We start from the raw sequence: 11,538 nt of genomic DNA on the forward strand, positions 1-11,538 counted from the left end.
AGGCTCATCCAGCAAGAAGAGTTTAAAGCAATTGCTGAGTTTTATAGCAGTTCTGACGTAGCTGGGAAATTGACTCCGACTCCGGACCAATGAGGGACCTCAAAACCAGCCCCGATTAGCATAATAGTATAGAAACAAGGAAACTTTTCGGAGCTGTCAATCAAAGGCCAATCAGCTGACTGTCAGCTGGGACTAGGATTTTTAACCCTTCCCTGGACAGATCCTTCCGGAGAATGGGGGGTTGGGGGGGGGAAGAGTAGTTTTAATTAAGGGGATAAGATTGATGAAAAGAAGGGTTGGACCTGGGGGAGTCCAAGGCACACGCTGCTTTCCCTTTGCTTTAGAATCCCAAAGATCTCCACGATCCGGGGATGCTGGACTCTCCTGGCTCTCACCGTCCATTTCTTTCTCGGACGCTTTCCTCTTGCTTTGTGGGAGCCTCGGGTCTGCTATTCCCTCTGCCTCTGTGCTGTCTGAGCAGGCCAAGGGGCCCCGGGGCATCTTCCTCCTTTGCTCATCGTTCCTCTTCCTGAGCCTCTGCACCAGGAACCCAAACACTCATCTGTTCGGGCGTTGGAGTCGTCTATGCAGTCCCTCTGGCTGCAGGAGATCAGGGCACTTTGCTTACCACCCTGCTATCCAGTCTCCCTACCTCGCAGCTCTCCTGCCAGTTGCTTAGTGTTTCGTTCTTGCCTGACTCCGTCTTTCGTTCCCTAACTGCCTCTATCCCCTACCTATTAGCCTGCCCACCTGGCTTAGGCTTGGGAACCCAGGCAAATGTACGGAATGGGAGTCGATAGGTTCTATAGGAGTAGATTCAGGGAAACAGGAGGTGGAATTTCATACTGGGACCAGCATCTACCGTCAGTCTTTGCAGCACCTTGGGGAGGATCAAAGAATCCCGGCGAGTCAATCCCTTTGGTTACATTTTATTTTTCTCTTTTTTAAAACATTTCGGAGGAATCCCGGGCCCAGAGAACTGGATGCACTAGTGGGGTTGCTGAGGCCCCTTGGGGATTGTGTGTGTGTGTGTGTGTGTGTGTGTGTGTGTGTGAGAGAGAGAGAGAGAGAGAGAGAGAGAGAGAGAGAGAGAGAGAGAGAGAGAGAGAGAGAGAGAGAGAGAGTTAACTCAGGAACAGCTCCCAGAGTTGCAGTAGCTGAACTCTGAATGAGCTTCCTTCTAGACTTTGCCTGTTAGTTTGGCCTTTTATTTACTCACCCACCCACCTACTTTTTTTCCTTTTTCCTTTCTCCACTCTATTTCTCTTCTCCTTTTCTTTCCTCTCCTCTTTTTCTTCTCTCTGTATCTGTCTGTCTCTCTCACACACATACAGACACACACCCCTGGTGTAAGTACAATCCGACCTCCGTTTATCAGGGTTTTACCTTTGCTCTGTCTCATTTAAGTTAATTATTTCGTACTTGATCGTGACACAGAGGGGAGCAGTAGCCCTCGCCCACATATGCTTTCCGCCAAGGGTTAAATTGTAAACAGGGCTGTTGATTTACTCGGGAATTGGGGTGGTGGTGGCTGGAGAGTACGCCCCCTCCCCTTTGCTTCACATACTAATAACTAATTCAATTTATTGGATCGAGTATTTTTTGACTTTATGCAGAAACTCTGTTTTTAAGATTTTAAAGCGATAGGCCAGAGGAAGGCAGAGATTTGGGGGTGTGAGGAAGAATCCTGTATAAAAGGGGACACTGCGTTTGCAAGACTAGGGCCCCGTCTGGAGCTTTGGCTTGCTTAATTAATGAAGTGCATCGAGAGCTATTCATATTTATTTTACTTTTTTTTTTTTTTTGGCGAGTGGTGGAGGGGGTTTGAACAAAATCTGAAAATAGAGAAAAAGGAGCGAGGAGTGAAAACCATTGTTGGATGCACTTGGTTTTAACCTCGACAGCGCCACCTTTCGGCAAAGGTCAGTTTAAATTGATGCATGTCCAGTTTTGTTGATTCAAGGAAAAAGCTGGTGTGTGGGTCGGGAGCCTTGGAGGGGATAGGAAAGGGTCTGAGAAAGTTGTTTCGGGAAGGAATCGGGAGGATGGCTCTACAGCGGCTTTCTCTGGGCCCAGGATTGCCTCTCTGCCTGTCACCCATTTCTCCAGTACCCTCAACGCTTTGTTGTCAAAGGCAGGGACTGGCGGAAAGACCCCTTCTGATTCCTAAGTGTGATCCCCTGGACTGCGATGTAGTTGGGACCCAAACCTTTAAAACTGCCAACCCTGATTTCCAGTGCACTTTATGGCAATATCAATAGAATTAAAGTTACTTGTAATTCAGTGATAAATGAGATGTCTTGAGTAAGTAAGATTAAGTGCAGTGCTATAAAGTTGTTTATCTGAAAAGTAATTCTCAGAAACCTGACTTCTGACACTTAGTCATATATTAAACCAGCTTCTTTGAACATTGCACTTCAGAACGGTCTCACCCACCCCACAACATACTTTGCTATTTATAACAGGGCTTTGGGTGTCACTCACTCTGCAGGACTGTGCTAGGCCTTTTGGCATTTTCACATGTAGTAACCAGTCATGTGGGGACCAGTCTGGGACTCCCCCAAAATGATTTGCAATCTATAAAAAATATCCATCTGAAATTCTCCATTTTCAGAATTTCCTAGACTACTGTGTACCTTCCCCTGTTCCTACTTCCCTCCATTTAGCAGGGTCTTTATCTAGTAGTAGATAACTTTGTGATGAGGAATGAACTGTGTTTATTAATTTGTCATTAGACGAATATTTGTGCAATCAAATAGCCCTCCCCCCCTTACTTTCTTGTTGGTAAAGGTTTATACCTAGTAAACTTAAAGGCTTGCATCATGTCACTAAATGGTAAGATTTATTTCTTCCATTTAGGCTTTCCCTAAATAAGATAAATATGGCATGTCCTTTAGCATCTTCATATGATAGTGCTACAATTTTCAGCGGCTTTATTTTTTTTGGCCCAAATGTGCTCATTTATCTCTTTATCTGAAATGATCTGAGTCTGTTTACTGGTATTATTGATACTGTTTACCGTTGTTCACAATAGGATTTTTTTTAATGATAAGAGTTTGAAGAAATTATCCTTATCCCATTAAATGGCTGGGAGAAGCATTATATAAGGTAGTCACACATACAAACTCCTGAATTTCCTGAGTAAACTGTTGAAGACAAAGAAGAATCAACATTCTATGGACCCTCACGAATGCCGCTGTCAGCAGTTGCTGTAAATTAAACCCAAAGACTCTGTATGTGTTGATGTGGAGTATTGGCAGCAGTACCTGTACCAGTTCATGACTTGGCTTACTGTTGGGCACCACTGTTAAATGATCATGTATGCCCTTCTTATTTGCACAGCCTTTTCTACCAAATCGAATTCCTTAAGACAAAGGAGACCTCATTGACAGCTTTTAAATGTCCCAGGAGTAGCTTATTCCTATAATGGGCATTCTCATCTTTTGCAGTTTCTGGGTTCATAATTTAGTTTTTTCACGAGGGATATCTAAACATTTACAGACCCTTAATAGCAGGGTTTCTTTTGTGACAATTGAATCCTGTCATTTTAATTAGCACTATTCAGCCTTCAGATTTTCCAGGCGGATAACAGGCCAAATTTCCTTAGGCTTCCTTTGCCTAATACTTCTTTCCCCATCTATCCATGCCAATCTCATCCAAGTATAATATGATCTGCAACCCCCACCTCTGCCCTTTTAATATTCTCTTGCTATCGGTGCTATAGGGATCTCTGTTGAATAAAATTCCTTAATTGAGAATACCATGGACTTGACCTCCATGACCAATTCATACCAATATGGTTTAACTTTGTGAAATCAGTGAATATTTACTGCAGGAGATTGGGATGGCTTGCTTTCCTGGAGCATGTGTAAAAACATGTGTAAGGCTGTGAAACCTTAATATCTGAATACATAATACTGGCTTCATATAAGTACATACACTAAAGTCCAATGCAAAAAACTATTTGAAAACCAAGTTATAAAGATTAGCACAGGATTCAGGATAACAAGATATATGGACTCAGATCTAATTCATGTGAACTGGCAGATAGATAGGTAGATAGATAGAAAGACAGACAGACAGACAGATAGATAGATAGCTGGAAAGGACAGTGAGCATTGAATTATCAAATTGAGTAGACCCCCTACAACCTTTGCTTATCCAGACTCTGGTTTTATGGCAGTGAACTAAACACTGCTCCCTAAATTTAACTATGAAACCAATGGAATTGATTTGCAAAAGAATTGTTCAAAGTAACTGATCGCTCTGGCTAAGCTGCTCTTAGGTACAGTGTTAGATAAATCCTTTTAACAGTCTTCAGATCAGTTAACAGGGTAAGTAAATCACAAATCACTGTTAGCAGATTCATGGAAGAAAATTAATAGAATCAGACGCGATAATCTGATAAGGGTGGAATTGCTGGGGAAACAGTCTTGCCTCATATTTGAGGATGTGAAACAACGGTCTGATTACTCGAAGTCGTTATGAATAGGTGAATTATGGGCTAAGTAATCATCAGAGTAATTCACCATTTATTAATTCTTTTCTCTTTAAGCTGTTCCCGGTTGCAAGTTGAAGCCTCTTTCCCTTTGAAGACACATCCTTTATAATTTTTATTAGAGGTAATTTATTATTTGCATTACCTGTATTTACTTCATAATGGAACATTTTGCATTCAAATTTATGTAATGCATTATGCTTGAGAATATATTTCTGCCTTATTAGCATAAATAGTCACTTACCTCGTGAATTACTAACAAAGTTTATCTTAAAATATAGAGTTTTTTTATTAAGTGGAACACAAACATATGTACCATAAATTCTGATTTTCCTGTGCAGTTCGAGCTAGAAGAGGCAGGAGAGAGGTTGTAAGATTAGGCAAAATCAAGAAGAATTTGTTTGGAGAGGGAAGCTACATGCATGGCCTTCCCCCTCCCACCTTGGTGCTGGGGACCTGGGTGGGTCTGGGGGTATATACTCTGTTTTGAACCCTAAAAAATTGACCTAGACAATGGGTCTTATCAGGCTAACTTTGACTTCCAATGAATGCCATTTGTTTGGGGAACCCATGAGTCCTGGGGAAAAATTCAATAGTATTGGTGAGGTGGGAGTGGGGAAAGGGAAGGATATTTTTTTTTCAGGGGCTTAACTCATGCTGGTGAGATGCAGGTGTTCAGTATAGAATAAAATATGTTTATCTGTTTATCACAGCAATACCAAAAGCTCTGAATTATTACCAAATGAGAATTCTTGGTGAGGGATGTTCTCTGTCCCTTTATTTTTCCCTCAAGGCACCAGGAACAGAACTCTTGACCTATACTGGTTATGCCATTCTCACTTTTCCTCTTACTTCCTCTCCCTCCACTGTGATACTGTATATTTCTAGTTTTGGAGGTTTTGCTACATCTGCAGAGTTCTGTCTTCTGACCATCCACAGTCTCTTTTTGTGCCTTCTGACGTTACTGAGGACTGTCCTGTCTTTTTTTCCCCTCAATTAGTGTCTCATCTCGTTTCCCTTTTCCATTGCTACACGGTTCCAGTTTAGTGCTCCCAGAAATGATGATATTAACAACTCAACTGTACCCTCCTACTGCACTGAGTATGGGAGAGGGTGTGTGTACTCCAGACATCTCTGCCTGCTGAGAGACAGGCCAAAGCACAGAACGAATGCAAATATAAGTATGAGACAGACAGACACTTGATTTGGGGCAGGGCTACTGCATTTTGCATCATCTGAGCAAGATAATAGTGGGCAAAACATGTGAGAGTTAATTTTAGCAGCTATGGATTCCCCATCATTGGCTGGGGGAAATACCTTATATTCTAGAGAACAGCAACTACAGCCTAGTCTGAGAGGGGAAGAATAATTTATCAAGTGTAGGCAGTTTGGGACTCCATGCATGTTTAGGAGGGAATGAGTCGATTCAGTTCAATCTAGACTTTTGAGAAGACATTCTACTGACGTCAGTTGTAATAATGGAAGGTATTGCCATTATACCCTTCTCTCTAGAGTGTATTTGCTTTGGGCCTTAGTTCAGCAAAACATGCATAGCAGCAATCTCATTGTAATAATTATAACAAACTGTTTCTATACAGGCAAAGTAGAGAATTGACCATCCAGGAAATTCTAGACATAGAAATCTCAAAAGACTTCTATTGAAGAAGAAAATAGTTTTTTTTTCCTCTCAACTAAATAATCTCGAATGTTTGACAATGTCTTTCTGATTATTGAGAGCCATAAATAGTCTAGCCAGATGTCTGAGGTTCCAAAGGAGACTTTTCAACCTGAAATATTACATTTTGGTTGTCAATGTAGACGCAGCTCATTAGAGCATCTTCAGGGAAATCATTTGCTTTGTGTAGTGTTGGGATATGGAGTGGAGGAAGGAAGAAGGGAGACATAATACCTGTCTTTAAATATCTGAAGGGCTCTTATGTGAGAGCATGTTCTGCTTAGCCCCAGAGGGCAAGAAGTAGGAAGGATAGAGTGAAATGACAGATTTTGGCTTGATGTAAGGAATAACTTCCTCACTATCAGAACTGACCCAAAGGAGAAGGTGGCTCTGGAGTCAATGGGTTCCCTATTTTGGGAGGGGGCAGTTCTTTAAGCAGAGAGAATATCCATTTGTCAGGGAGGGGTTGGATTAGATGACTTAATTCCTTTAGATTTCATGATTGGGTAATTTAATAAATCTCATGTAACTTCACTGGTGAAAAACTTTTGTTTTTCTTTTCTTTTCTTTTCCTTTCTTTTCTTTAGTTAGATGACTTCATCCAGACTCTGTGGCTATCTCTCAGATTAGTTAGCTCTATAGGTCACTAAAGCATATCCTTCGTGGGCTTTTGAGCCTGAAATGTTCCCATTTGGCTGTCTACACTGGCCAACTAATCAGTTTCTAAATCACTTTGCTTTAGGTGAGGTTGATACAATTGGTGCCTGTCACAAGCAAGTTCATGGTGGAATTATTCTACTTTCCACCTGTGTAGACCTAGGGATTCCCAGATACCATGTCCACTGTCCAAAATTAAAAAAAAAATAACAACTTGGAGAAAAATACCAAGTCACTATTACTTTAAAGCCTTGAGCTTTCTCTGTGTGTCTACAGTACAGAGGCTTTTTTGTGAAAGATTTTTTTCTTTTTTAAATTTCTTTTTTCTAGGTCAGACAGCCTCTTTACCTATGGGCAAAACCAAAGCAAAGACTGTGTGTGTGCTCACCATGAGGTTGGAAAATCATGTTCCCTGTGTGTTATCAACTCCCAGAGATTCTTAGCGTTCACTAGAACTCATGAGCATTATCTAACTTAGTACAAAATAAATAATTACAAGCTGGGGCTGTATGGAAAGCAGAAGGTATTGGTTTGTGTGTGTGTGTATATATATTGCATCAAAAGATGTACATTTGAAGAAAGTAATTCTCCCCCTCATTCCTTCTACTACCAGTGTACCCCAGACACCTCTGTCCCTAGCTAGTCTTCTTGTAATCTGGTTTTATTGGTGGGAGGGTTCAATCTGAAACCTTGCTTCAGAATGCTGATTAGATGGTGTGTTATATCACATGACAACTGAAAAAAAAGTGAATGTTCTCTAAGAGTTTGTTAAGAGATATTTCCGGAAGGAAGGCTTCGATGGTCTTCCTCTTCTCCATATTGGTCATACCCCCAGTTGGAGTCCCAGCTTCAGTTCTGGATGCTGACAAACTGGGCCCTAGCCAGAATAGGGAACTCCAGGACGCTGAGAGAAATAGCTAAAGGTACCCGGGATGTTTATCCTGGAGGAGAGAAGACTTCAGAGGAATAGAATAGCTTTCTTCATCTTTTGATAAGTCTCACTTTCCTCCAATGGGAATAATAATCTTTGCACTATCTTCTTCAGAGGGCTATTGAGAGAGAGAGATATTTTCAAGCCTTAATTGTGTTATAGAAATGTGAATTAACATTATTAGCATTTTATGGTGGCAAGAGTACTGTGCTTGCAGTCAGGAGTGACTGGTGTTTGAATCTTGCCTCTGCCTCTCAGCTCTGGAACTATGGTGCCAAACCATAATAATAGTTATAATAGCAAGTCCTTTATATTCAGTGCCTTACTGCTTGCAGTAAAGAAGTTTTCCTTATAATAATCCTATGAGTTAGTGTCATGAAGCCCATATTACAGGTTAGGAAATTGAGGTTCTTTGACGGACTATAGAATGTGAGCCAACGCAGGGTAGGGTCTTTGTACTCCCAGTATTTGTCACAGGTGCTTAATAAATGCTTAGGGAGTGATCAGTTGATGAAATGATTTGCCCATGTCTGAGGCCGTAATTAGAGCTCAAAGTCACTTGACTCCAAGTCTAGCACTCCTGCCATTATGTGATGCTGTCTGCCTCTCTGAGCCTCAGTTTCCTCATCTGAAAAATGAGGAGAAAGAAATAGCATTTATTATGTGCTTATGATGTGACAGGCACCATGTTAAGAACTTTATAAACATCTCATTTGCTCATCAAAATACTAAAGAAATGCCTATATAATATATTTAACTGTGCTGTTTTTAGTGAGGATGCAGTGAGGTAACATGTCTAAAGCAGATTATACAAAAGCCAGCTCTCATTGTCACTGGCATCATCACACTTACATGTAGTTAAATTGCCCTGTTTCTAAGCTGAGATGGGCCTTGTATCTTTCATTTATCAACCTAACTCACATCTTTGATTCAGCCTTTGTGATTGAACCTTTCCTTCCCTTGAGGGGACAGGATGTGATGGAGTGAATGATCCTTGTTTCTAGGAAATCATCAGGCCACTGAAACATCTCCCTTATCTGAGCCAATGGGCCCCCTCCCCAGGCCTTCCCCGCCCCCCCCCACTTTGTGTCTTCAGGCCTCATGTCAGTGTATCCTCCTAGAAAGGTGCCGACTGAGTCTTTCAGTCATGGTCACTGCTGTGTCCACACCAACACAATCTCTATTTTCAAATCCTCAGCTAAAAGCTCTGGTTTGCACAGGGGGGATCTTGGACACAAGATTTCTGTTTTTGCCTTTTTGTAATCAAGTCTGTATACCTCTGCTACATGTAGGTGTGGGTCTCTGAGATGGTGTTATTGAGAGAGGAAGATCAGAGCAGCAAAGGCCCAGGAAAGAGTAGAGATGCTTTATTATTGGCTAGTAAGACTGAGACTCGGTCTATCTGGCCAGTCCACAAACAAAGGGGGGAGTTCCCTGCCCTTCCTAGCCAACCTCGATTCCCCCCCCACACCCCCCATTGGATTTCTGCCAATAGAACTCTTCTGTTGGAAACTTCTCCAGAGAGAGGATTCAGCAATATTGGGCAAACAGGCCCATGTGAAAATAGTATCATGGCAAATGAATAAAACAAAGCTTTTGAAATTAGTCAGTGTTCTTTTTTTGAAACAGCTTTTGAGATTTGGGATTTCTGTTTGCTGTTATGAAATTGACTCTGGTGGTAGGGAAACGTGTATTTGCCGACTCTCTTTCACCTTCTAAACTTTACCATACACAGACAGCCTTTTAGTGTGTGCAGCAAAATGAATTTATTTCATTTCACTTATGACTAAGTATAACTGATCAGGAGAGCCTTGGATTCAGTGTCAGGGGACCTGGGTTCTAGACCTTGCGGTGTCACTAATTAGATGTGTAATCTTTGGCAGTCTTTCCCTCCTCTGTCAGCCTCACTTTCCTGTTCCATAAAATGGTGTGGAGTTGGGGACTGATGTTGGACTGAAAGGTTTCGGAGATCCATGATTCTGCTACTTTTTGAGATCGTGAAACTTTCTGTCTTCAGTTTCTCATCTGTGAATGTGAAGGTTACTTCTGGCTGAAATATTCCATGACCTGTCTGAGAGTGCCAAGATTCCAAGAATGTCACCTTTTTCCTTTCTTCCTTTCCCCCAAAATGTTCTAAACACACACACACACACACACACACAAGTCTTTTTTAAGAGCCAGGTTTTGGTAAATACTTAGGATCACACATTTAGAGCCATAATCAGTCTGTCAATCAGCAAACAGACATTAAGCACCTAATGAAATTTCGAAATGATCTAGATCAAACCCTTTGTTTTCCTGAGGAGATAACTGACGTTTAGTGTAGTAATCACTCGTGCAGGGTCATACAACTGCAAAATGCGGAATTAAGACTCAGACCCCTATTTTCTAATGCTAGGTCCCAAACTCTACTACATTTTTCAACCTTCCACTTAAAGTTTCCTCCATCTTGGAACCAGATCACCATGACATGTTTCATCTGAACATAAAGGGTATCATCCCCAAACTCCTGAAGGCAATTTCCCATTGGCTTTTAGAATCAGTCATGTCAACCAGCTTTCCCACCCTCTCCTTTAGTTGTATGGGAAGTGTCCACTCCCTCGGCTTTTCTACTTGTCTGCCTAGCATAGATATCAGGGCCAAACACTGTCTAGTCTATTCTAGGACTTCCAATAGAATCACAGCATCGTAAACCTAGCACCAGAAGGAGCCTCAGAAGCCAAAGCCTTCATTTTGTGGGTGAGGAAACTGAAATCTGAGGAGCTTATGACTTGCTAAAGTCAAATAAGTAGGCAAAGTGGATTCGAACCCAACTTGCTGGGTTTCAGATCCTGGGCTTTTTCTGTGAATCTTCTTTCAGTACCATTGTTCAGAGGACTTGAGAAAATAAAATTAGAGAATTAGACAAGTCTACACAACTTTGACCATCGACTCAAATGTCAGCTTTCAATCTGAGGATTGTAGAAGCAGCATCATGGTGGCAAGATTCAGTTTAGAGCACTGAACAATGAATAGAAGAATATTGTGGAATTAGTTCCTCTGGGATCAACCTCTAATAGCATGTAGGTGCCTATGTGAATGGATGTACAAAGTGTGGCCTCAGGTACAATTGTTTCATTGCTGAAGAGCAACTCTCCTGAGATTATTGTTGTTCAGTCATTTCAATTGTGTCCAACTCTTCATGACCCCATTTTGGGATTTTCTTGGCAAAGAGACTGGAGGGGTTTGCCATTTCCTTCTCTAGCTCATTTTACAAATTAGGAAATTGAGGTAGACAGGGTTAAGTGATTTGCCCAGGGTCCCACAGTAATTAAGTTTCGAAGACCAGATTGGAACTTAGGTATTCCTGACTCCGGGTCCAGGGCTCTATCCACTGAGCCATATCTTGATAAGCAGGGCAGGATACTGAATAAATGCTGGATTTGCAGTCAAAATAACTTACTTTGAAACCTGACTCAGAAATATCAGCTATGTGACTCTTGGCAAGTCATTCAACTTCCCTATACCCAAGTTTCTTTATCTGTAAAATAATGATGATAATAATAGTATCTGCTTCTTGGGACTGTGAGGATCATATGAGATAACATGTGTAAGATATTTCACGATCCTTAAAGTACTATTAAAATATGGATTTTCTTCTTCTTTTCTTCTTCTTCTCCATCTCCTCTTCCTTCTCCATCTCCTCCTTTTCCTCCTCCTCCTCCCTTCCTCCTCCTCCCCCCCCCCCCCCCCCTCCTCTCTCTCTGTCTCTGTCTGTCTCTGTCTCTCTGTCTCTGT

The 11,538-nt window shown here is 41.6% G+C and overlaps 1 long non-coding RNA gene across 3 annotated transcripts in view; it reads left to right on the forward strand.

Moving 5' to 3' along the window:
* The first annotated feature begins 1,091 nt into the window (after positions 1 to 1,091).
* The window catches only part of LOC138159500 (uncharacterized), an 18,270-nt gene continuing 7,823 nt past the window's right edge, over positions 1,092 to 11,538 (forward strand). For 2 of the 3 annotated variants that reach the window (XR_011167907.1, XR_011167905.1), the window contains exons 1-2: positions 1,099 to 1,922; positions 4,556 to 4,622. This is a non-coding gene — a long non-coding RNA (uncharacterized lncRNA). Of the gene's footprint in view, positions 1,923 to 4,555; positions 4,623 to 11,538 lie in introns of all 3 variants that reach the window. The other variant, XR_011167906.1, reaches the window with a different exon arrangement.

The sequence above is a fragment of the Petaurus breviceps genome, unplaced genomic scaffold (genome assembly GCF_028583685.1).
Source record: "Petaurus breviceps papuanus isolate PSGF00001 unplaced genomic scaffold, PetGlider_PUasm1.0 176, whole genome shotgun sequence".
Classification (NCBI taxonomy): domain Eukaryota; kingdom Metazoa; phylum Chordata; class Mammalia; order Diprotodontia; family Petauridae; genus Petaurus; species Petaurus breviceps.